At 45.3% G+C, this 27,043-nt stretch overlaps 1 long non-coding RNA gene across 11 annotated transcripts in view; it reads left to right on the forward strand.

The window, feature by feature from the left end:
• LOC140471414 (uncharacterized) overlaps nucleotides 1–27,043 on the forward strand; it is a 55,575-nt gene that overhangs the window by 12,666 nt on the left and 15,866 nt on the right. For 7 of the 11 annotated variants that reach the window (XR_011957012.1, XR_011957011.1, XR_011957015.1 and 4 more), the window contains 2 exons: nucleotides 2,566–2,719; nucleotides 14,988–15,094. This is a non-coding gene — a long non-coding RNA (uncharacterized lncRNA). The other 4 variants (XR_011957010.1, XR_011957017.1, XR_011957018.1 and 1 more) reach the window with 3 other exon arrangements.

The following is a 27,043-nucleotide window of genomic DNA, read 5'->3' on the forward strand; positions in this document are numbered from 1 at the left end:
GCCTCACCAGCATCCTGTACAGCTGCAACATAACCATACCTCTAGCAATGAAGGACAATATTCCCTTCACTGCCATAATTACCTGCTGCACCTGCAAACCAACTTCCTGAGATTCATGCACAAGGCCACCCAGCTCTCTCTGCACAGCACAATGCTGCAAGATTTCACCATTTCATCATCCAGTTTTCTGTTCGTACGACCAAAATGGATGACCTCACATTTCCCAACATTGAACTCCATCTGCCAGATCATTCACTTAACCTATCTGTATCCCTGTGCAGACTGACAGTGGCCTCTGCAGACATTGCTCTACCTCATCTTTGTATCAAATGTGAACTCTGACACCGGACACTTGGTCCTCAACTCCAAAACATTTGTGTAAATTGCAAACAGTTGTAGTGCCAACACTAATCCAAACACCCATTTATCCCCATTCTTTATTTTTTGCTGGTTAACCGATCCTGTATCTATGATAATACATTACCAATAATGCTGTGCATCTTTACCTTATTCAGCAGCTTTTTGTGTGGCAACTTATCGGATACCTTCTGGAAATCCAGGTACACCACATCCACCGAGTCCACCTTGTCCAACGCACTCGTCGTATCCTCAAATAATTCCAGTAAATGTGTTCTACATGACCTGTCTTTCCTGAATCCATGCTGTGTCTGCTCAATGAGACAATTTCTACCCAGATATCTCACCACTACTTCCTTGAGAGGTTCAAGCATTTTCTCCACTACAGATATTAAGCTAACGGGTCCTTTTGAAAATTAGTGGCACCACATTTGCAGCTTCCAGTCTGTCAAAACCATTCCAGAATCCACCAACTTTTAGTGAATTTTCACGAGTCTATTTGTTATTCTCCACCCCCCCCCCCCCCCCCCCCCCCCCAGGAGAATCAAAGGTGATTGTACAAATACACTAAGGACAAATGAGTAACCAGGCAGATAATAGGTAACCGCAAATCAAGGCTGTCTGTGGAACCGCAGGAGGTGAGAGAGATTCTGTATGAGCGGAGAGGTTTTACAAACAAAATGTGCACATCGGAAAACACAAATTTGAACATCACAGTCTTGTGTTTTCAGTAAACGGGGAATTGCCTCTGTGTGGCTGCAGGCATGGGTGCGCGCCACCATCTTTATTTGGGGCAAGAATTCACTGGAAACATGCGGAGCCACCAGTTTTTTAGGGGGCAAGGTGCAGCCAGGCGCATGTGCAGCCTTTCTCTGGTACAGAGTCATTGGGCAGGATTTACACAGAGCACATTCAATCTCAGAGAAATGGATGTTTATTTCTGGATTTGTTTCGTCATTCATTTAAATGATTTGGTATCGTAAATGAGTTTGCAGGTCATACAAAATTGGAGGTGTTGTGGATAATCAAGAACGTTACCTCAGATTACAATGAGATATTGGTCAGATGGGGTATAATTTAGATAAATGTGAGGTGCTGCATTTTGGAAAACCAAATCAGGGCAGGACTTATACACTGAATGACAAGGCCCTGGAGATGTTTGCGGAACAAAGAGACCTTGGACTGAAGGTTCATAGTCCTTGCAAGTCAAGGATAGGATGCTGAAGAAGGTGTTTAGTATATTTTCCTTTATTGATTCGAGCATTGAGTATAGGATGTGGGAGGTCATGTTACTATACAGGACATTCGTTAGGTCACTTTTGGAATATTGTGTGCAATTCTGGCCTACCTCCTATCAGAAGGGTGCTGTGAAACTTGAAAGGTTTCATAAAAGACTTACAAGGATGTTGTTAGGGTTGGAGGATTTGAGCTACAGGGTGAGGCATAAAAGGCTGGGGCTGTTTTCCCTGGAGTGCCATAGGCTGAGCAGTGATGTTATAGAGATTTATACAATCATGAGGGGCATGAATAGAGTAAATGAACAAGGTGTTTTCCCTGGAGTGGTGGTGTCCAGAATTAGAGGGCATTGCTTTAGGGTGAACGGAGAAAATTTCAAAGGGGCCTAAAGGACAACTCTTTCATGCAGTGGGTGGAATGAGCTGCCAGAGGAAGTGATGGAGGCTAGTACAATTAAAACATGTTAAAGGCATCTAACTAGACATATGATATGTTTAGGAAGCGTTTACAGGGATATAGGCCAAGTGCCGGCAAATGGGAATAGACTAGGTTCGGATACCTGTTTGGCAAGGATGAGTTAGACCGAAGGGTCTGTGTCGGTGCTATACATCTCTATGACTGTGGGATCGTAACAGCTTATACTGCTCTGCTTCATCTCTGGGTTCCCTCATGACCACTTTGTCAATATCTAGCTTCCTCAATCTTGAACAATGGGTGTATTTTTGGTCTGTTTGGTTTTTTACTATTATTGTTACAGACATTTTTGTAAGTTAATTTTTCACTGCCGCCCAGCCCCTGACCATGTGCTGCTTATCAATATTTTCCGTAAAATCTTTAATGGTCGAGAATTCCTTTTTCCAATAAGCAAGTGTATCTTCCTTCCATTTCTGACTATCTCATTCTGCACCATTTTCATTCCCTGTAATCCATTTTGCACTCCTTGAAACATCAACTGTGTTTCTCCTTCCACAGATACTAGTGATAAATGCCAAAGCCCTGTTGCCTGGGAGAGGGTGATGTTTGACTTTCTTGTACAGCTGCAGTTTGTGTGGTGAAGGTGCTCCCACAATGTGGTTGGTTAAGAGACATTACAGAGTATTCATTCAGCAACAGTAAAGATCTGAAGGTAATGTCCAAATCAACAACAGTTCATATTTTTATTGTCATGCTTATAATTCCACAAAAATATTATTTCGAATTTTAAACATCAGGCCAGAGATGGTGATATTAGGTCAGGTGACCAAAAGCGTTGTCAAATAAGCAGGTTTTGAGAAATGTCTTAAAGGAGGAAAGCAGACCTGAGAGGTTTTGGCTGTGAATTTCAGAACGTGTTGCTTTGGCAACTGTGAAAGCAGCCACACTGGTGAAGTAATGAATTAACAGATCATTGGGAGTCTTGAACAGAATGGGTTGTCGAGGTCTCAAAGGGTGTGTGACGCAGTGAGCTAGGGATGATCACAACCAGGAATTAAATCAAGGGTGAGAATTTTAAATTGAGGGATGTGGGCCGGATGCTGGCAGGTGAGACTAGATTGGGTTGGAATATCTGGTCGGCATGGACGGGTTGGATTGAAGGGTCTGTTTCCAAGCTATACATCGCTGTAGCTCTATGTTCTTGATTATGAATAGCAGCCTTTTGATGGATCAACAAGTTCTGGTACAAGGGAGTACTTGGGCAATAGAGATTTAGTTTTTCTTGAGATTACAGGGAGGTTGAATGTGGGAAGCTGGCCAGGAGTATGTTTGGATAATGAAGTCTGGAGATAACACAAGGTGGATGAGAGTATATGAGCTGAGACAAGGGTGGAATCAGCTTAGTGGCCTTAGAGTGGGACTGGGCTGTCACCCTCACCTCACCTCTGGGATTCAGCTGGTTGTCAGGTTGTGAATCAGGGCGGTAACACAATCTGGAGCTGAGTGGTCCTGGTGGAGCCTAAAATGAGTGTCACTCAGCTGGCTGTTGCTGAGCAGCTGCTGCTTGATAGCCCTGTTGATAACATTTTCCATCACTTTACTGCTGGTCGAGTGTGGACTGATAGATGGAAATTGGCTGGGTTGTATTGCCCTGTGTTTTTGTGTTGAACATCCCTGGGCAATGTTCCACATTGTTGGTCGATGCCAGTGCTGGAGCGGTACTTGGCTTGGTGGGTGGCAAGTTCAGGAGCACAAACCATCAGTGTTATTGCCAGAATATTTGCAGGGCCCATAGCCTTTGCACGACTTAACCATTTCTTGATGTTATTCAAACTCAACCGAACTGGCTTAAACTCACATCTGTGATGTTAGAAACCACTGGAGAAGGCTGAGATGGATCATCCCACTTTGCACTTCTGGATGCAGATTGCTGCAAATGCTGTTGTCTTATCTGGTGCATGGGTGTGTGAGGCCCCTCCATCAGTCAGGGTGGGGATATCTGTGATGCTTCCTTCAGTGAGTTGTTTAATTGTCCATCACCGTTCACAACTGGGTGTGGCAGAACTGCAGAGCTCCGATCGGTTCCACTGGATGTAGGATCACTTAGCTCTGTTGCTTGCTGCTGATGCTGTTTGAAATGCAGATGGTCCTGTTTGGTAGATTCACCAGGTTGGCACTTCATTTTTAAGTCTGCCTGGTGCTGCTCATGGCATGCCCTCCTTTCCTGTCCATTGTGATGGGTGAGAGCGGGATTTGCAAACCCATGAGATTACAGATTGTGCTGGAGTACAGTTCTGCTGCTGTTGATGTCCCACAGTGCCTCAGAGATACCGAGTTTGAGATCCTACATCTCTTCAGAGTCTGTCCCATTTAGAACGGTGATAGTGCCACTCAACGCGATGGAGGTTTTTCTCAACCTTAAGCTAAGACTTGTGTTTCCAAAAGGAATGTGTGATGGTCGCTCGTACTGATACTGTCATGGACAGATGGATCTGCAGCTGGTCAATTCATAACAATGAGATCACTCTTGTTTTTCCCTCTTGTTGGTTCCCTCACCACCCGCTGTAGACTCAGTTGAGCAGCTATACCCTTTAGGACCTGACCACCTCAGTCAGTAATTCTGTTGCAGAGCTCGTCTCGATAGTGGACATTGAAATCCTGTACCCAGAGTACGTTTGACACCATTTTACTTCCTCAGTGCTTCCTTCAAATGTTGTTCAACATGAAGAAGAACTGATCCATCAGCCAAGGGAGGACAGTACGTGGTAATCAGCAGGAGCCATGAGATTTCCTGGTGTCCGGAGTCCATGCTGAGTACTCCAAGGGCAAATCCTCCCTGTCTTGTGCCATGACCTCTGCCTGGTCTGTCCTGCTGGTGGGGCAGGACATATCCAGAGATTTCAGGAGAAAGTGAAGACTGCAGATGCTGGAGGTCAGAGTCAAGAGTCTGGTGCTGGAAAAGCACAGCAGGTCAGGTTGATAACTGGCTTAGGCTCGAAACATCGATTCTCCTTCTCCTCGGATGTTGCCTGACCTGTTGTGTTTTTCCATCACTACAATCTCAATCTCTTGGGATGGTGATGGTGGTGTCTGGTCATTGTCTGTAAGGGTTGATTTCATGAGTATGAGTATGTCAGGCTGTTCCTTGATTGGTCTGTGAGACAGCTCGGCACAATTTGGCACCAAACTCCAGATGTTAGTCTGGAGGACATTGCACCATTGAGAGGGCTGATTCTGTGGTTGTATTTTCTAGTGCCTTCTTAGATGACGAGTGGTCCATCCAGTTTCATTCCTTTGTTAAGACTTTGCAGTGATTAATACAGTGAGTAGCTGGCTGGGCCACTGTCAGGTTGGGAGGGTTTTTTCTGCCATTGACAATGTTTCCATGGAGATCAGGAGATTCCTAATTCCAGTTATTTTTTCTTGAATTCAGATTCCACCATCTGCCAAGATGGGATTCGAACCAGGACTTCAGTTGTTTGTTTTAATATTTTGGATAAAATTTAAATACATTAGGTTTGTTCACTCACTTTAAATATCACTTACCCAGGTTTGGTTTCTTTGTGAAACACTGTCCATCATCCTGTCTCCTCCATCCTTCTCTCCAACAACAAGAGTTTGGAGCACATGGAGGTTCTCTGTCACTAAGACTGAGATAATCCGATCTGCTGCTTCCCCCCCCCCCCCCCCCCTCACGTGGTGTTCCTGGTTTTTGTCCAAACCTACATTTTTCTCCAATCTCATCTCCTGTCAAGCCTTATCAGAGCTCCTCTTGACCCTTTACCCTAATCTCACTAAACCATAGACTTTCCAACTCTCTTTTCTCCTCCACCTCATCAGTCCCCTTCACCTATTCACAGACATTGTTCCTTGTTCTGTCTTTTCTGGTTATGGTCCTTCTCTCCCATTCTGTGAAAAACTGATATTTGACCTCACGTTTGTTGGAAAATCCTGCTCCATCTCCACACTCCCTTTCCTTTCTGAATTCCATGCATTTGGTGTCCCTCATGGATCTATCCTTGGCCCCTCCTGTATCTTGCCTACATACTGTCAGGAGGTGATATTGTGCAAAAGCACCATGTTGGGTTTAACATGTACACTGATGTTGCCCAACTCTCCCTCCCCATCATCCCTCTCCATTACTCCACTGTTACTCAGTTATCAAATTACTTACCACATTCCCACTACTTGATTAGGTGCAATTTCCTCCAATGAAACATTGTCACAGTTAAACCCATTGCCTTACAAATTCCTTTTCCTAACTGCTGAACCTCTCCCTCTCACTGGGAATTATGCAGCAGAACTAGACTCTTCACAATGTTGCTGTTATATCTGACGCGAAGCTGACCTTCTTATTAGACATCTACACAATCCCAAACACCAGGAATTCCAATCTCTAAACCGTTGCTTATCTCCTCTTCACCCTAGCTCCATTGCTACTAAAAACCCTTACCCATGTCTGTGTTACCTTTAAACTTGACGAATCCAAAGCAGAACCCTTGATTCTGTGACTGGCTCAGAATCTGGTTTCAGACTCCCCTTTCAGTATTTACCCTCAGACACATCAGTATTTATTCTGTCAAACCCCTTAAGAATCTGGTGGTGCGGTCTGATTGTTGCTGGTGGAAATGGCAGAGGATGATGTGTTGTATCTGGGTGGAAGGTAAGGACTTGGGGTGGGGGGGGGGGTGTTCTATCCTTGTTGCAATTGGAGGTGTGGGTTTCAAAGGCAGAGGTGCAGGAAGTGGAGGAGATATAGTGGATGGTATTGACCACATGGGAGGGGAAATTGCACTCCTTGAAATATGGGGCCATTTGGTATGTTCTGGCCTCACTGGAACACTGCAGTAAGCATGAGACAGAGATGTTGGCCAGGGAACAGGCTCGTGTGTTAAAGTGGCAGGCAGCTGGAAGCTCGGGGTCTGTTTTTGCAGCAGAACGTAGATCATCAGTCGCCATTTCCGCCACCTCCACTGAGATGCTGCCAGACACAGGTTCCTGTCCCCTCCATTAACAGCTATGCACCCCCCCCCCCAAGCCAGATGGTAATCCACTCCTTTGTCTTTCCAAATGTTCGAGTCTCTCTTTGGGTTCTGTCCCTGCCTATTATTTACTCTTTAACCCCTATGATCTGCAGGTTAGTTGAATTGGCCAAGCTAAATTTCCCATAATGCTCAGGGATGTGTAGGTTAGGTGCATTAGTCAGGAGAAATATACAGTAATAGGGTAGGTGAATGGGTCTGGGTGGGATACCCTTCGGAGGGACGCTGTGGACCTTTTGGGCCAAATGGCCTGTTTCCACAGCGTCAGAATTCTAATTTTCCCAGCTCCATCGGTTCTGAGGAAGGGCCACTGGACAGATTTTTGTTCCCAGATGCTGCCAGACCTGCTGAGCTTTCCCAGCACCTTCTGCTTGTTGTTCCTGATTGACACCATCCATACACCTTCGGGGTTTGATTCAGACAGGGGGAGGATCCCACCACTGACCTCACAATGGGGTGCAGCTGATTGATGGCAGCTTCGGACCAATAGGAAAAGGTGGTGGGACTGGTGGACCAAGTGCAACTAGTTGGTCATCCAAACAATGGGAGTGAATGAGGGGCGTGGCCAGTGGTATGACACGTCACCAGTAACTCTGCTGATGCAGTGCCACGTAACTCGGCCGTCGGTGAATGTGGGAGACACAAACAGGGAAGGGGAGAGTGGCCTTGGAGACGGAGATAATGAGTCACTTTCGACTGGAAAGTTTTAATTACACTCTGTGCGGTTTGAAAGTCTGAACTAGAAACTCTTAATCCCCCGTTTGCAGCAGATGGGAAAGTGGCTGCGGCCCTCAGGCTGTGAAAGGTCCTGGGATATGGCCGCCATTTTTATTGGGGGTAAGGTATAGTGAGGCGCATGTGCATGTCACCTTCCTCGGGTGGTGGGGGGGGGGCGTGCAACTTGAAAAGAGGCATTTACACATCAAGCACATACCAAGAAAAAAGTGTGTCTTTATATTCTTCCTGTACTGACTGAGTTTTGTTTTGTGAATTCATTTCATAGGATATTAAATGAGAATAATTGGGGCTGGGATCTCAAAAGCAAGTTTTTACAGTCAATGGGGTCATCAGGATCTGAATGTTATTGGCATTTAACTGTGGAAGGAGAAAGGTTTCTCTGCTCTGTTTGTGGGAAGATATCTCCAATATTTTTGTTAAGAAGAAAGATGTACAAATTCATGATTGGGTCACCCTTTGGGTATCTGCTGTGTTCTGGGCCCTACAGCTGAGGAAGGAGATATAAGCCTGAGAGGGAGCACAGATTTATCCAAATTACACCTCGTCTCTTTGTAAGAACTCTCAGATTTAGACCCAATCACCCACTTCATGATGTTAACCTGTAAACTTCATATTTTTAATTACCTGTAAACTTCCCATTAAAAATCCTTTTGGACTAAAATTCCATTACCTTTTCAGGTGGAATGTTCCAGCTTCTGACAACTGTCTGTTCATTCCGAAACTGCTGAGGTCCATGTTGACTCTGGGGTTACAAAGGGCTGAATTGAAAGATGAGGTGCTGTCCCTGAGCTCCCATTGAGATGCATTGGAACAGTACAGGAGGCTGAGGGCAGTGTAGGTGTGAGCAGACAATGAAAATGACAGGGCTGCACTGTGAGGGCTGCTTGGCTCAATGAGAGTGTTTTGGAGTTGGGTGTAAACAGAGTGGGGTGAGACAGGGAGAAGGTGAAGCTGAAACTCAGTTTTAGTTCAGGCCTTTCAGAAATTCACAGTCCCAATGGGAGCAGCCAGTTTTTAAGTGATACCTGCGGAGTATTTTTTTAACAGTTTTTAAAGTATTTTTTTCCTGAGGGCAGTTGAGAGTTAACCACATTGCTGTGGGTCTGGAGTCACATGTAGGCCAGACCAGGTGAGAATGACCGTTTCCTTCCCTACAGGACATTAGTAAACCAGATGGGTTACTAACAATCGACAATAGTTTCATGGTCATCATTCGCCTTTTCATTCTAGATTGTATTGAATTCCGATGCTGCCATCAGCCATGTTGGGATTCTATCCCTAATCCTCGGAACACTGTACATATCACTCATCTGGCAGGAATACCATTAAGCCATTGCCTCCCTTTTTAGCAATGTTTAAAATAAAGTTCCATCATTCTACGTGTACAATGTGAGATAAAATACTGCAACGTCCATGTGTCAGCCTCTCCAAAAGGTCAATCAACAGAAATTTGTTTGAGGGCGAAATATTTCACTTATTTTTCGGGGGGGGGTGGGTTATTAAACAAAAATGAATCCAAATAAAAACCTTAAGCCACGGCCATGTAATTTCTGAAGCCGGAGGGAGATTACAGAGACAGGGAGGGTGGTGAGGCTGGAGGGGGATTACAGAGACAGGGAGGGTTGTGGGGCCAGAGGGGGATTGTTGTCCAAACATCACTGTGGTTTACATGGACTGCAGCATTTCAGGGAGGCGGTTAACCACCACTTTCTCCAAGACAAGTAAAGGTGGCCAATAAATACTGGTCTGGGCAGCAAGGGCAACCCCCAGTGAATAAAACCAAGCAGTGACCTCTCTGAGCTGACTTGTTGTGAAGTTAAAAACCTCTCTGGAAATGGAGTGGGCAGAGAAGAGAAACAGTGACATTTCACAGCTGCCCTCAGAGAGACCTCACCCTTGGAAATACTCAGAGCCGGGGATCAGCTCAGTGAGTTTCAGTCTCTTCAAATATCAATCTTAGTCGGTTTTATTTTATTAAATCTACAATCGTGAGTCAGGTGACTATTTCTTTTTAATGTCTTAGGGTCTCTTGATTAAATGTTTAAGATATAAAACGTAAGCATTAAGTTATTCTCGGGCAGTATTTTTCGAGCAGTAAGACTGTGCCTTTGTCTTGGTCTGTCGATTGTTAAGGCGGAGAGATGGCCTGTTGTAGAGTGGCGTGCTGTTCCTGTCAGATGAGGGAGATTAGGGAGAGTTTCAATGATCCTGATAATTGTCTGCAGGAAGTGTGATTGCAAATCCTATTGGAACGTATGGATTGGTGGAGGAGTGATTAAAGGCAGTGAAGAATTGACAGGAGCCGGGGGTGGGGTGGGCGGTGTGATAGCTGGCAGTCTCAGGAATGCAGGATACTGCAGATACAGTCAGGTAGATGGGTTACCTCCAGGAAAACTAGGAGGGGTAGGTTGGTACTGCAGGAGTCTCCTGTGGCTATCCCCATCTCAGACAAGTATACGGTTTTGGAAAATGTAGGTGGTAATACACTTTCAGGGGAATGTAGCACTGACAGCCAAGTTACTGGTACTGAGACTGGCTTCTAACATAATGTGAAGTATATCCAGTTCCACACGATCGATGGTGAGAGGGGACTCTCTAGTCAGGGGCACAGTCTGCCGTTTCTGCAGCTGACAGTGAGACATCAGAATGGGGTGGTGCCGCCCTGGTGCCAGTGTCAAGGATGTCTCTGAGGGAGCAGAATATTCTCAAAAGGGAAAATAACCAGTGGGAGGTCATTGTACATTGGTACCAATGGCGTAGGAAGGTGAAAGCATGGGGTCCTGACGAGCAGGGAGATTTGCTAGTGCCACTCGGGAGGCATTAAACCAGTGAGGGAGTCGGGGTAATCCTAAAGGGATAGTGAGAAAAGAGGTGAGTCTGAGGCTGGTACTGTTCACAGGTCAGACTGTCAAGGCAGGCAAGAGCAAGTCACAGAATGAGGTGCGATGGACCAGTTACACTGCATTTATTTCAGTGCAAGAGACCTGACAGGTCAGGCAGATGGGCTCAGGGTATGGTTTTGAACAAGGCTGTCTATGGAACCACAGGGGGTGCAAAAGATATGCAAATATTTCACGTCATTTTTATTGGTGAAGTATATGAAGCTCGAGAGTTTGGAGAAATAAACACTGGTAACTTGAAAAGTGTCCATGTTACAGAGGTGGTGGTACTGGATGTCTTAAATCGCATCAAGGTGGATAAAGCCCTGGAACCTGATCAGGTGTATCCTGGAACTTTCTGGAAATCTAGGGAAGTGATTGTTGGGCCTCTCCTGAGGTATTTGTATCATTGATAGCGACAGGTGAGGTGCCATTATTTTTAAAAACGTGGTAAGGAGATGCCATGGAACAAGAGAACAGTGAGCCTGAAGTCAGTGGCAGGCAAGTTGTTGGAAGGGATTCTGAGGGACAGGATATCCATGTGTTTGGAAAGGTAAGGAATGATCAGGGAGAGTCAATGTGGCTTTGTACATGCACAGTTGGGTCTCACTAACTTGAGTGAGTGTTTTGAAGTGACAAAGAAAATTGATTAAGCCAGGCGGTGAACATTGTTTATATGGACATTCAACAAGGTTCCACAAAGCAGACTGGTTCGCAGGGTTAGATAACATGGAATGCAGGGAGAGCAAGCCATTACAAAACTGCCTTGAAGGTAGGAGACAGAGGATGATGATGGAGGGTTGCTTTGCGGACTGGAGGCCTGTGAGCAGCAATGTGCTGCAAGGATGGATATTGGGCCCTTAAATAAATGACTTGAATGTGAATATATGAGGTATGGTTAGTAGGTTTACAGAAGACACCAAAATTGGATGTGTAGAATAAAGAAGGTTAGTTCAGAATACAACAGGATCTTGATCAGATGGGCCAGTGGAGCAAGGAATGGCAGACGGAGTTCAATTTAGATAAATGTGAGCTGTTGTATTTTGGAAAGGCAAATCAGGGCAGGACTTATACACTTAATGGTAAAGTCCTGGGGAACATTGCTGAACAAAGAGATCTTTGAGTGCAGGTTCCTAGTTCCTTGAACGTAGAGTCACAGGTAGGTAAGGGAGTGAATGCAGCATTTGGTATGCTCCCCGTTATTGGTCAATGCATTGAATGCAGCTGTTGTAACGTCATATTGTGGCTGGACAGGGCACTGATTGAGGCCCTTCTGGAATTCTGTTTTCAGTTCCAATCTCTCTGTTCTCGGAATAACGTTGAGAAACTTGATAGGGTTCAGAAAACATTTGCAAGGATTTTGCCAGGGTTGGACGGTTTGAGCTTATTGGGCAAGGCTGAATAGGCTGTCTATTTTCCCTGGAGAGTTGGAGTCTGAGCGGTGATCTTATAAAATCATGAAGGGCATGGATAAGGTGAGCAGTCAGGGACTTTTTCCCAAGTTCGGTGGGTCCAGAACTAGAGGGTACAGGCTTAAGGTGAGAGGGAAAAGATTTAAAAGGGATCTAAGGGGCATCTTATTCATGTTGAGGGCATTGCAAGTATGGAGTGAACTGCCAGAGGAAGGGGTGGAGTCTAGTACAGCAGCATTTAAAAGGCATTTGATTGGGTACATGAAGAGGAACGATTTAGAGGGATAAGGGTGAACCGCTGGCAAATGGGACTCCATTAATGCTCTCCGTTATTGGTCAATGCATTGAATACAGAAGCTGGGATGTCATATTGTGGCTGGACAGGACATTGGTTAAGCCACTTCTGGAATTCTGTTTTCAGTTTGAATTTTCCTGTTCTGGGAAGGATGTTGTGAAACTTGAAAAGGTTTGGACAAGATTTACAAAAACGTTGCCAAGATTGGAGGATTTGGCCGACAGGGAGAGGCTGAATAGGCTGGGGCTATTTTCTCTGGAGAGTCAAAGACTGAGAGGTGACTTCATGGAGATATATAAAATCACGAGGGGTGTGAATAAGGTGAGCAGCCGGGGTCCTATTTCCTCAGGTTAGGTGGGTCCAAAACTAGAGCACCTGGGTTTAAATTGAGAGGGGAAACATTTAAAAGGGATCTAAAAGGCAACGTTTTCAAGCTGAGTGTGGTGTGTGTATGGGAGGGGTTACCAGATGAAGTCGTGAAGGCTGAAAAATCACAACATTTAAAAGGCTTCCAATTGGGTCCATGAATAGGAAGGGTTTTGATGGATACAGGCCAATAGCTGGTAAATGGGAATCCATTCGTTTAGGATTCCTCGTTGGCATGGACGAATTGGACCGAAGGTCTGTTTCTTTGATCCTAATAAATTAAGATGCATTCCTCTATTTTGTGGCGAGCTAGCTGAAGCAAACATAAATATCCTTGGAGCTGAGAAGGTGAAGCAGTGATTTCGACCTGGTGCAGATTTGGTTCCAAGGTCTTGAATTTGCAGAGAGAGAGAGGAATTGTTAGCACTGTTACAATTTTTAGTAACTACTTTCAAGTAATTGGCAAATAATACAAGGTGAAAATGTGAATACTATTTTCCTCAGTAAGTTCTGAGCATCTGGAACAGTCTGAACGACACAGATTCAGCAGGTATTCTGAAACAGACTTGGAATTTTACTTTTTAAGGTAAGATTTGGGGGGCCGTGGGCACATGGGAGGGGACTTGGGACCGACTTGCAGCATCTCCAGAGGGAGAGAATACAGCCCCAATGGGCTGAATAGCCCCCAGCCCCTGTGCTCTGTGATACAACCCCATTCACTGTGAATGATGGAGCTCATCCCAGGGCAGAGACAGGGAGGAACCAACCACTCTCAATCGGCGCCAGCTTAATTAACGACAGCTCCAGACCAATAGGAGAGGTTGTGTGGTCCTGCAGCCAATGGGAGTGAATGAGGGGTGTGGCCAGCAAGACAGCGCCTGTCCATGAGCTGTGCAGATGCCGTGTCACTGTTTGGGGTTGGGAGAGACAGCAGAGACTGGGACAGAGGCTGTGGGACCTGAATTACAAACTCCCGGTAAATTAAAACCAAAAGAACTGCAGAAGATGTAAATCAGAAACAACAACCAGGAGGTTCTGGAAAAGCTCAGCAGGTCTGGCAGCATCTGTGATGAGAAATCAGATAAAGTTTCAGACCCAGTGTCCCTTCCTCAGGACAGATATTACTGAGAAAACAAGTCAGTTTTAGTGCAGAAGTTAGTGTGGGGGGAGGATAAAAGGAGTAAACGATAGGTGGGGATAGAGTGAGAAGAACGGTTGGGTAAAGGAGTGGATAACAATCTGTCTGGGGGAGGATGATTAGCTGTTAATGGAGACTGTTAGTGGCTAACTATAGGTAGTGTGTAATGGCAGACTGTGAAAACTGGTGTGTGGGGTAGGGGGCTACGACATGAGGTTGTTAACTTATGGTTAGCATCAATGAAGTAAACACAATGACTGCAGATGCTGGAAAGCAAATAGTGGATTAGTGGTGCTGGAAGAGCACAGCAGTTCAGGCAGCATCCAACGAGCAGCGAAATCGACGTTCGCTGCTCGTTGGATGCTGCCTGTTCTGCTGTGCTCTTCCAGCACCACTAATCCAACTTATGGTTAGCCACTAGCTGTCTCCATTGTGAGCTGTTCCCCACCTATATCACTCCACGATTGAAGCTGCCGAGGACACGAACCTTTGGAATATCCTCCCTAACTCCCTCTCTCCGCCTTAAAGATGTATCTAAAAATCGTTCTCTTTAATCAACGTTTCCATCATTCGTGAAGCATTTGAGGAGATTTGTCAATGTGAAAGGCTCCATACAATGCAGGTAGTTGTTGTTATTGTCTGACCTCAGGAGAAACAGGGATGAGCCCTCTCTCTCTCATACCTGATGAACAGCAGTAAAAGCAGGAAGCACTGAGCATGCTCCAGCCCACAGTGGGCTTCGGATTATTGATATCAGCGCAGGACCAATAAGAGTGGGGGAACTGTGGCTAGAGGTGCTCGTTGGTCCTTCAACCAATCAGAATGAATGAGGGGCGGGGTAATACTCAACCACGTGATAAACTTCACTGACAGCACAGTGTTGTTGTGACCAAGGCATTGGAAATGTGTGAAGGTGCAGGGCAGGGGGAAGGAAAAACATATTGACCAGGAAGAGGAGGAAATTTTCATGGTATGGGATGAGAGGTTTTACAGAACTTGGTGCACGTAGTAAAACACAAATTAAAAAATCCCAAATTCTGCACCATTTTCCCTCCCGATAATGCATTTTGCACTCCCTGAAATATCAACTATGTGTTTCTCCGTCCACAGATACCAGTGATCAGTGCTAAAGCCCGATTGCCTGTGGAGAAGGTGATGTTTGACTTCCTTGTACAGCTACAGTTCGTGTGGTGAAGGTGCTCCTACAATGTGTTTGGGTAAGAGCTGTTATAGATTATTCACTCAGCGACAGTGAAGAATTGACAAAATGTGTGCAAATCAACAACAGTTGTTTTTTTTATCATGTTTATAATTCCACAGACATATGATTGAGAACTTGTGACATAAGGCCACAGCTGGAGATATTAGGTCAGGTGATCAAAAGAATTGCCAAATAAGCAGGTTTTCAGGAATACCTTAAAGGAGGAAAGCAGGTCTGAGGGGGTTAGGGTGGGAATTCCATACCGTGTTGCCTTGGCAACGGTAGAAACAGCTAGACAGGTGAAGCATTGATTAAACATATCGTTGGGAGTCTGAAAGAAAATGAGTTGTCGAGGTCTCACAGATTGTGTGGTTCAGGGAGACAGGGATGTTCACAGCCAGGAATTACATCAAGGGTGAGAATTTTAAATTGTTGCTTGTTAATAGGAGCCTTTTGATGAATCAACAAGTTTTGGTACAAGTGAGCGCTTGGGCAGTAGGGTTTTAGATACTCTTGAGATTACATGGAAGTTGAATGTGGGAGGCTGGCCAGGAGTGTGTTTGGATCATGAAGTCTGGAGATAACACAGGGATGGACGAGTATTTCAGTAAATGAGCTGAGACTAGGGTGGAGTTGGGTGATGTCACTAATGTAGGAATAGTGCTTTTGGAGTCGGGCTGCTCCTCCTCCTCCTCATCACTCCCCCTCCCCAGTTCACAGATATTGTTCCTTGTTCTATCTGTCTGTCTTTTCGGGTTATGTCCTTCTCTCCCATTCTGCTACAAACTAATATTTGACCCCACCGTTGTTGCAAAAACCTACTCCATCCTGACTCTCCCTTTCCTTTCTGAATTCCTTGTATTTGGTGTCCCTTAAGGATCTCTCCTCGGTCCCTCCTGTTTCTCACCTACATACTGCCAGGAGGTGACATTGTCCAAAAGCACCGTGTTAGGTTTCACATGTACACTGACAATGCCCAGCTATCCCTCGCCATCATCCCTCTCCATTACTCAGTTATCAAACTGCTCATCACACTCCCACTACGCGATTGGCTGCAATTTCCTGCAACGGAACATTGCAATGGTTAAACCCATTGCCTTCAGTTGCTATTACAAATCACTTTCCCTTACTGCTGAGCCCCTCACTCTCCCTGGGAACTGTCTGAGGCAGAACCACACTCTTGACAATATTGCTCTCATATCTGACCCCAAGGTGACCTTCTGATCAGACATCTACACAATCACAAACACCAGGAATTACAATCTCTTAAAATGTTGCTTCTCTCCACCTCACCCCAGCTCCATTGCTTATGAAACCCCTGACCTGTGTCGGTGTTGCCTTAAACTTGACGAATCCAAAACAGAATCCGTGATTCTGTGACTGACCCAGAATCTGGTTCCAGACTCCCTCATGATGAGAAACATCCTCTCAGTATTTACCCTGTCAAACTCCTTAAGAATCCTACATGTTACAATGAGATCCCCTCTCATTCTTCCCAAATCCAGTGAGTAAAGTCCCAACGTCTTCAGCCTTTTCTTAAAAAATAATCCCTGCAAACCAGGGTTCATCCCAGTCAATCTTCTGTGAAATGCCTCTGATGAAATGATGTATTTCCTTAAATAAAGGGACCAAACCTTCTGTCATTACTCCAGATGTGGTCTGACTCGCACTTTATAAAGTTCCTCTCAGGTATATACTCCAAACAACTCCCTTTAAACTTGCACAGATGTTGTTGGAAATGCGCAGAAGATCATGCAGCATCTGTGAAGAAAAATCAGTTAAAGTTTCGGGTCTGGTCACCCTTCCTCAGATACGTTAACTCTAATTTCTTTTCACAGATGTTGCTAGACCTGCTGACCTTTTCCAGAAACTTCTGTTTCTCTTCCTGGTTTACAGCATCTTCAGTTGTTTCGGTTTTCATATCCTTGAAACTTGCCATCTCTCTTATAGAATTTGTCATTTCCACCTTGGAAAAAAGATTCACATTTGTTTGGTCTCCCCTACCCTGAGGAAAAAAGAAACCATGGCTAGTCACCCTATCATTGCTCCTCATAACTTTATAAAATTCAATAAAGCCACCTAAAGTGTCCAGTGCTGCAGGGAAATAGCCTCAGCCGATTCAGCCTCTCCCTATGGTTCACGTGTTCCAATACTTGCAACACCCTAGTAAAACCATTCTGAACTCTTGCAAGTTTCCCAACATCTTTCCTATAACAGGGAGACTGGAATTGAAAGCAGTCTGGGGATTCCAAAAGTGGCCGAGCCAATAAACCGTACAACCGAACCATGATCTCCCAACTCCTATACTCAATGCACTGCCCAATACCAGCTAGCATACCGCACACCACCTTCACTGACCTGTCTACCTTCAACCACACTTTCAAGGAACTGTCAACCCACACTGCATGGTCTTTTTGTCTGTCAACACTTCCCAGGAACTTGTCATTCAGAGGTTGAGTCCTATTCTGGTAACATCTTTCTGAAATCAGGGAGACCACAATTGAATGTAATATTCTAAAACTGGCCTCCCCAATGCCCTACTCAGCCACAACGTGCCCTCCTAACCCCTATACTCAGTGACAGAATCCCTACAGTGTGGAAGCAGGCCTTTCGGCCCATGGGACCATACCAACCATCGGAACAGCATTCCACCCTAACTCTGTACCCTACCATTACCCAAAGCTCATCCAGCTAACCTGCGTGTCTTTGGATTGTGGGAGGAAATTAAGAGCACCCAGAGGAAGCCCACGCAGACACACAGGGAGAATGTGCAAACACCGCACAGACAGTGGAATCGAACCAGAGTCCATTTATTGGTCAGCGCATTCCATTCAATGTTAGTGTCCCAAATGCCATGTTCAGCACCTGATCTCTCTGAAACTCTACTTTCCAAGAACTAAGCAGTTGTTCTGAGCTCTTCGGAGGGAATTAAGGTCAGGATGAGAAAACAGGAACTGGGTTGAGTTTTAGATCTACAAAATGACTCTCCATCTTTCCACTCTGTTTCTCCCCCTCCCCCCACTCTGTCTGTTCCCCACGCTCTGTCTCCCCACCCCCCAACAGTCTGTTCTCTTTCTCCCCCCTGTCTGTCTGTCTCTCCCCCTACCTCTGTTGGTCTCTGCCCCCCCCCCCCCCCTTCCCCCTGTCTGTTCCCCTCCTCTCTAAACCCACTTTCTGTCCCCATCTATCTCTGTGCCACCCCTTTCTATCCCCCCCCTCTCTTTCCCCACCCATTTCTGACCCACCCTTCTCGATCCAACCACCCTCTGTCTGCCGACCCTCCTTCCCAGTCCCCTAGTTCTGTACTCCCCCACTGCAGGGCAAATATCTTGTCTATTTACGCGATCCATGCCCAGCCTGATTTTAAAAATCTCTTTAGGTCACCATTCAGCCTCTGCCGCTCCAGGGAAAACAGCCTATCCAACCCTGGCAACATGCTATAATTCTTTTCTGACCTCTTTAAAGTTTAAGAACATCCACCTGATAGGAAGGAGAACAGAATTAAATGGAATATTGATTCGGCAACTTTTGCAATGTCCTCTACAGTCACAATATGTCATCCTAACCCCTATACTCAATGCTCTGACTGATAAAGACAGGCAGACCAACTGCCGCCTTCACTATCCTATCAACTTGCTACTCTACTGTCAAGGAACTATGAACCTGCACTCCAAGGACTCTTTGTTTAGCAGCACTCACCAGGAACTTACTATTAACTGTATAAGTCCTGCTAAAGTTTGCTTTTTCAAAATGCAGCAGCTCGCATTTTTCTAAACTGAACTCCTCAGCCCATTCACCCATCTGATCCAGATCCTCTTGTACTCTGAGGTAATCTTTTTCCCTGCTACTACATCTCCCATTTTGGTGTCATCTGCAAACTTACTTACAATACCTCTTATGTTCACATCCAAATCATGGATATAAATGGCGAAAAGTAGTGGATCCTGCCCCGATCCTTGTGAGACTCCACTGGTCACAGGCCTCCAGCCTGAAAAGCCCCCTCTTCCTTCTACCTTCGGGCCAGTTCTGTACTCCATGTGATCTAACCTTGCTGACCAGTCTCCCATGAGGAACCTTGTCAAACACGTTACTGAAGTCCATGTAGATCATGTCCATGCTCTGACCTCAGCAATCCTCTTTGTTACTTCTTCAAAAAAACTGAGTCAAATTCATGAGATATGATTTCCCATGCACAAAGCTGTTATTGGTATCCAGGATTTAACTCTGTACATTGGGGTCTGCGTTGCCCAGTTATAGGTGTTAATATTCTGGATGAAGTTCAAGGACGCCAGCATTTTCTCAGTGAGTCTGTATTGAGTCTTGTTCATGTCACCAACACAGGGGAGTTCCTTTTGAAAGGCAGTCCCTGTATCCCTTGCCCACCAGGAAATAGTGTACGTGTCCTTACCTCTGGATCAGGAGGATCAGGCTCAGAGTTGAGTAACAGCATCTTTGAAGAGGCTGATTAGTAAACCTGCCCAAGCCACCAGGCCATACTGTCTCCCAGCTGTCCCTGCCTGAGCCTCCAAACAGAACCTTCCTGTAGTTTCTCTCCTGTCAGACTCTCCCATTGCTCAGTTTGTCCAGGATCCCCTCCTGCTGCTGCACTGCTCCTGTCCCTCACTGACCTGTCCATCCCCCAGTGTTCACCACATTCATTCATTGTTTACAATCTCGTTGTCCCAGTCCTCCAGCCCCGCCCCCTCCACCCTATAGAGACAGCTCAGTGGTTGGCACTGCTGCCTCACAGCACCAGGTACCCGGGTTCGATTCCGGCCACGGGCGACTGTCTGTGTGGGGTTTGTGCATCCTCCCACAATCTAAAGATGTGCAGGGCAGGTGAATTGGCCATTCGAAATTGCCCATAGTATTGATTAAATTAGTTAGGGGGCATAGGTCTGTGTAAGTTACTGTTTGCAGGGTCGGTATAGACTTGTTTGGCCGAAGGGCCTGTTTCCATACTGTAGGGATTCTGATATATTGGGCAGCAGCTGCTGTCAATCACCTGGACTCCTGTATGATCGGGAGCTCGTGCTGTAGGAGGGGAGACAAGTGCATGGGTGCAGTGCTGGCAATTGTGGGATTATGCACAGTATAGGTCAGTGCCTGGGAAGGAGGCTGTGGGTGTGAGGGATTAATCTATCATTAGCAGCTTCATCCCTCTAGGAGCAGGACCCAGGGGAATGGCCCCTCTCTTGCTACCCTGATATGTGATCAGACTATCAGTGGGGCAGCGTTTTGCAGAAAGTTATTAGAACTCTTTTGTGAAGATTCAGGGTTGTTATGGAAAGGGACAAGGATGGGCCTGCAATTAGAATTCTAATTTGGCTCATTTTAGTAAGATGGGTCTTGGCCAGAGTGTGCAGGAAGCTGTGTATGCAGGATGGTTCTCATCAGGAGCTAGGAAACTGGATTCGAAGAGAGAGTGTGTGAGAACTGGGTGTGGAGGAAAGGAGTGGGGGGATTGGTTTGGATTTCAGTTCACAGAAGAGAGAAATTGTGAGACTGAGGTTTAAAGCTTTGGGGGAAACAAGAAAACTACAGTTTAATACTACAATTGTCTTATGAATTTCCATCCTGTATTAACAGTGGTAACTTGTGTGCTCTGTTGTATGGTACTGAAAGGGTGGATTTGCGGATGAGAAATACAAATTGAACTTCATGGTCAAATCTGATAGTTACTTGATCCGTGCCGATCTGAATATCATTGGCCTTTTCATCTGGATGGAAAGGTGTGCATTCTGTCCGTGGGCAAATATTTCAAATCTCAATGTGACTGGAAAAGTACTGAGACACAGCCAAGTCCATGTCAGCGTGGTGAGTGTGGAGAGAGATTTCATTTGTTTTTGAAAGTCTGAAAAATCATGGCACATTTCCCAGGAACAATGAAGCCACAACTTTGCTTTGTAAAAGGACAAGTCTTTAATTAACCATGCAACCAGAAAGACACAAGGATACCTGCACCATGGGGAACACTATGAAAACGGGATTGTTGTAAAGGGGTTCATTCTCGATCATGGATTGTAATCCATTGGCATTGTCCCGTCGGTTCCAGCCCCGCAGGGAAACACTGGAAATATGATGGATGTAATGGAGGTTTCAGTTATTAAACTGTAAAAAGTGCAGAACAATTTACAAGGATGTTACCAGGGCTCAGGGGTCTGAGTTATAGGGAGAGGTTGGACAAGGGAGGATTTTATGTTTGGAGCAGAGGAAACTGAGGGGATTCTTTTCTAGAAGTGTATAAGACCATGAGAGGCATGGATAAGGTGAATGCACTCAGTCTTTTTCCCAGGAACTCAAGGATTGGACGGCTTGATTGGATCAGTTGAAGGTTAGAGGAGAAAGAATAAAAGGGAAGCTGAGGGGCAACTGTTTTACACAGAGGGTGGTATGTATATGGAATGAGCTGCCAGTGGAAATGGTTCAGGCAGGAACACTCACAACAGGTAAAAGACATTTGGACAAATACATGGATAGGAAAGGGTCAGAAGCAAATGGGCCAAGTGCAGGGAAATGGAGTTAGCGTGGATGGACTTTCTGGTCAGCATGGGCCAAAGGGCCTGTCTCTGCTGTCAGACTCTATGACTCTAAGTGCATTTGCTATTTCTCCCACTAACTCTGTTGGTATCCTGGGATGTATCCCATCAGGGCAATGAGACTTGTCTACCTTTAGCTACATTAGCTTGCCCAGCTCTAACTCTTTCATGATAATGGTTATTATCTAGGTCCTCACCTTCCTCAGTCTCCTTATCAATTACTGGCATGTTCTTCGTATCCTCCACTGTGAAGACTGACTGCTGTGTGCTCATATTCCTGAACCCTGCTGGATAGGAATAACTAGGCACAGAACTCTGAGAGGTCTTCTTTGAGACTTTATTGATGAGACATGGCAGTTACCTGGATAGTGTACAAGCAAAACACCTTCAGGCAGCATCAAGTAACTCCCCACCTGTCCAATGTACAGCTCCCACTCTTATACCTTTGTGGTTTGGGACTTTGAATAGAGACTGTCTCTCAGTATTATCTCCATGGCAACGGCAGTTAGAAAGTCTAGTTCAGTTCAGCACTTTGTGGTTAAACCACACACCCCTCCCCCATGCCCCTGTGGCTCCCTCAAGTATGTGATAGGCACTTCAGTTTCAGTGGGGCTGTCTGTCAGGATTCTGATGTGGAGGAGCTGGTGGTGGGGTGGACAAAGTTTAAAAACCACACATCACCAGGTTATAGTCCAACAGGTTTATTTGGAAGTACAAGCTTTTGGAGTGTGCTGTGATTTTTAACTTGCTTAGGATTATCTCTATGGTAACAGTTAAGTGCTTCAACAATTAGAGGCCATATGTTCCCCAAACATCATGTTCCCCTCTAGCAGTATAAACTGTTATTCCAGCCCTGGGGATAGCTATTAATCACTTTTCTCCCCCAATCCCATCTCGCTTTCTGTTGATCTTTAAAGTTTTTCTAATCTCCATGGTCATTGCCAATCTGTATGCATTCTATTTCAGTTTGATAGACTCCCTTATTTCCTGAGCCACCCATGGCAGATTATTCCTTTTTTCCTAAAGTCCTTCCTTTTCCCTGATATATACTTTTGCTGAGCACTTCAAAAAATTTCTTTGATATTCCCGCACTGTCCGTCAACTTTCCCACCATAAAGTCTTTGTTTCCAGTCTACATTAGCCAACTCCTGCCTCATCCTATTGTCGTCTCCTTTTGTTTAAGCACTGGATCTTGGGATTGGATTTAATCTTCCAACTTTTCATCTTTGTTCTAAATTCAACCAGACTTATCAGAATTCTTTTATCAGATTACGTGGTGAGGCGATGTTTCCTGGGTGTTTTGATTTTCATTGTCAGTGACCTTGGCTTTGTAATAAAGTACAGGATGGATATTCACACTGCGAATGTACGACGCAATCTAAAACCATAAATCACTGTCTCCCCTCAGTTTAAAATTGCAAAATCATTATCTCCTACACGCTTCCTCACTATCTAAGATTGGAATGCTAATCCACCTGACTATCTGTCATTTTCCGAAAATCTCCTTTGGTGAAGGTGGTGATTTTTGGATTCAGCTTTCCAGTTATTACCGCCTCTCCAAGAACACCCTGCTTTATCCTCAATCATAGAATAGCCTTTATCCTCAATCATAGAATAGAATCTCAACAGTGTGGCAGGAGAGCATTGGCCCATCAAACCCCACCAACCATCCAAAGAGCATCCCACCTGGAGCACTCCATCCTTTTAACACTGCATTTCCCATGGCTGATCCACTGAATCTGCACAATCATGGAGACTGTGGACAAGTCCACACCGACCCGCCGAAGCGCAACCCACCCATACCCCTACATTTACCCCTTACCTAACACTACGGGCACACACAGAAACACAAAAGGTAGCATGTGTACCTGAGATGAATGAACCTGGACTTAGGAAAATGTGACAACAATCACAACTAGTTAGAATTACAGAATCCCTTAGGCGCACAAAGAGACTATTCGGTCCATTGAGTCTGCAATGACCTGCTGTCCCACCCTACCTCCATAACCCCACATTTAGCATGGCTAACACAACCCACCTTACCTACACACTACAGGCCATGTTAGCACAGCCAATCCATCAAACCTGCACATCTGTGGGAGGGTCACATATTATGTCTAAGTGCTCAGGATTGTGGATGAAGGCTCACAAATACTTGACTCTGACGCAAATCCTCTTTTATTTACAAAATAAAATCTGGGGGAAATTGCAGCCAGACAGATTTCCAATTATCTCATGAGGAAGAGAATTCACAATTTGTGCCCCTGACCCAGGATGCGCAGTGAAGTCACAGAGGTCTGGGAACCATCAGAAATGTAACAAGTTGTGTGCAAGGTGGGGGTGAGACAAGGACAAAAAGACAGTCTGTCACACGGGGGAAGGCAGGAGAAATTAAATTGCAGAAATGGTAGTCCCTCAAGGCCATGGGGAATGGATTTAGGGCTGGGAAAGAAACCAGGAAACAAGGTGAGCAGCTCTGAAAGAAATACATTGAAAAAACAGATTATAACAACATAGAGGGCAGAGTACACAGTCTGAAATTGCTGCTCTCATTGGTGAGTACATAACGCTGTAAAGCCTGGGTCATTCTATTACAGCCAACACATGCAGGATAGGCCAAGTGCTGAACTTTCTGATAAATTTATTCTGACATTTGGAATTCAGGTCGGATGATGTTCATAAATTCTCAAATTGGACTTGACTTTAATATTCTGGAGAAATGTTAAATCAATCACAATGATCCCATTCTGCAGACTTTAGTCCGCAGCCCTGCATGTTCCAGCATCTCAGTTACATCCATGTCCTTTTATTCTAATGTGATGCTGGTTACTGCCTCTGCCAGTCCATCAATGAGTTCCTGCTCCACCATCTCTGAGTGAAATGAATTCTCCTCTCCCCTTCTTTCTGGGAATTAGTTTCAATCTAAATCCTCCAGTTTCTGACCTGTCAGTTAATGAATAGCTCCTTCCTATCCACTCGATCTGGATTCCTCAGCATTTTATCACTTCAATTAAATGTCACCTCATCCTCCTCAGAAATCATCCCCAGACTATCCAATCTCTCCGCAGAGCAGATATTTTCCAATTGTAGAAACATTCTGATCAATCTCCTCTGTACCCTCTCTGGTGTGATCACATCAACCCTGGAATAAGGGGATCAGAAATGTGGGCAGTACTTTAACCGCAGTCAATTTCAGGGTTACCCTTAATTCTGTTTGCTAAAAACTGCTCGTGTCCTCCCTTTGCTTTTCTTAACTCTCTTTAAATCCTTCCTAGCTGATCTGTAACTCTCTATTGCTTCATCTGTACCATTTTGCCTCATCAACACATAAGCCTCTTTCTTCTTTTTAACAAGAGATACAATTTCTGTGGTAAACCATGGTTTACAAACTCTGTGCCAGTTGGGTCACCCCACAGACATTGACTTTCCAAAGAGAACAATCCAAGATTTTCTAACCTCTCCCAATCCAGGCAACATCCTGGTAAACCTGTTTCCACCTTCCCAAAAGCCTTCACCTTCTTCCTATAATGTGGTGATCAAAACGGCACACAATCCCCGAAAGGTGGCCTGATCATAGTTTTATTATCACTCCCCTGACTAAAGAAGGCAAGCCTGCCATTCACCTCCTTCACCACTTTCAGGGATCTTTCAGCTTGCAACTGAAGATCCCTCTGTATATCAGTGTTGCTCAGGACCCTTCCGTTTATTGTACAAATTCCTCTTGCTTTGTGTCTTCCAAAATGCATCACCTCACACTTGTCTGAATTAAAATATATCTGCAATTTCCCCACAAAACTTTCTGACTCATCTCTTTCTTGCTGTATCCTTTGACATCATTCTTCACGATTCACAACTTCAACAGTTTGTGCCATCTACAAACTTGCTAATTAAAACGTTTACATTTTCAAACTTTTCATTTATATATATTACAAGCAACAGATGTCCCAGCTCTGACCCTTGTGGAACAGAGGCACTGGTCACAGACCTCCAGCCAGCAACATACCCCTACACAACTGTTACTGGAAGAAATATCAAAGAGGAGCCTTGAGTTCTGTGCTGAGCACCACGACCAATGTTTATTCAGAGCTCCTTACTAATACAGGATGGGAAAGGTCCCTCTCTGGCTCCCCCAGATAAGTCCAGCATTTTGATGTGTTTACTTCATACGATCCCCCTGACCTGAACTCCAGAGTTTGGAATGTCAGCTCGGATATTTCCATGTTTCCTTTCCCAGTCTCTGATTCTCTCAGCTCATGCGGCTGCTTTGCCAGTTCTTTCACAAATGGTTTAACCCTATCCTTGTCATTGCACATCTCCGGCCCTCCCACTACCACACATCTCCGGCCCTCCCACTACCACACATCTCCGGCCCTCCCACTACCACACATCTCCGGCCCTCCCACTACCACACATCTCCGGCCCTCCCACTACCACACATCTCCAGCCCTCCCACTACCACACATCTCCAGCCCTCCCACTACCACACATCTCCGGCCCTCCCACTACCATACCCTGTGGTATCTGCATAGTCCATCCAGTCACTAATTCAAAGGGGGACTGTCCCGTCCCCTTTGCTGGGGTTGTCCTCAGTTTTATTAGGCTGCTAAATAGTACTCTAACCCATCGCTGTCCTGTCTCTGAGAGAGCCTTAGTCAGACTAGCTTTCAGTGTCTGCGTCATTCCTTCTACTGTCCCAGAGCTCTGGGGGTGGTATGGGGGATGGGATTTCTGTTCAGTACCAAACAGGGCACATAGCTAAAGAGCTATGTTCCCTGTAACATTTGTCCCTTGGTCAGAATCTGCAGGGGAATGCTTCCACCCATTGAGTAAACCTATTTACTAAAACCCAGCAGGACTTCCTTCCCTGGGATTGGGTGTGTGTGTAAAATCCATCTGTAATTGTTCCCATGGGCCCCTGGGTCCCTGCTGCTGCCTCCATTTTATTGCTTTCCCTGGCTCACACTGTGAACAGACTACACACCTTCGACAAAACCTTGCTGTATTTCTCCCTGTTCCAGGCAAGGATTGTAGTGGATCATCTGATATTGCATTTTATCCTCCCCAATATGGGCCAGCCCATGATATGTTTTTAATAATGTTTGTCTTATACAGTGTAGTGGCACTGCTGGATCATCCAGACTCTGACGTGTCCTATTACTGCCCCACCCTTTTCCCATTCCTGTTTCTGCTGTTGTGGGACTGTTTCTGGGAATATCTTTAAACCTTCCTCTCTCACTTCTGTAGCTACGGCCATTGCCATCTCCTCAAATGTCTGCACTATTTCAGTCAGTATTTCACATATAAGATTATTAAAGGATTGGACACTCTGGAGGCAGGAAGCAAGTTTCTGCTGATGGGTGAGTCCTGAACCAGAGGACAAATTTTAAAAATAAGGGGTAGGCCACTTAGAACAGAGTTGTGGAGAA

This window comes from Chiloscyllium punctatum, unplaced genomic scaffold, assembly GCF_047496795.1.
Source record: "Chiloscyllium punctatum isolate Juve2018m unplaced genomic scaffold, sChiPun1.3 scaffold_81, whole genome shotgun sequence".
In the NCBI taxonomy this organism is placed as follows: Eukaryota; Metazoa; Chordata; class Chondrichthyes; order Orectolobiformes; family Hemiscylliidae; genus Chiloscyllium; species Chiloscyllium punctatum.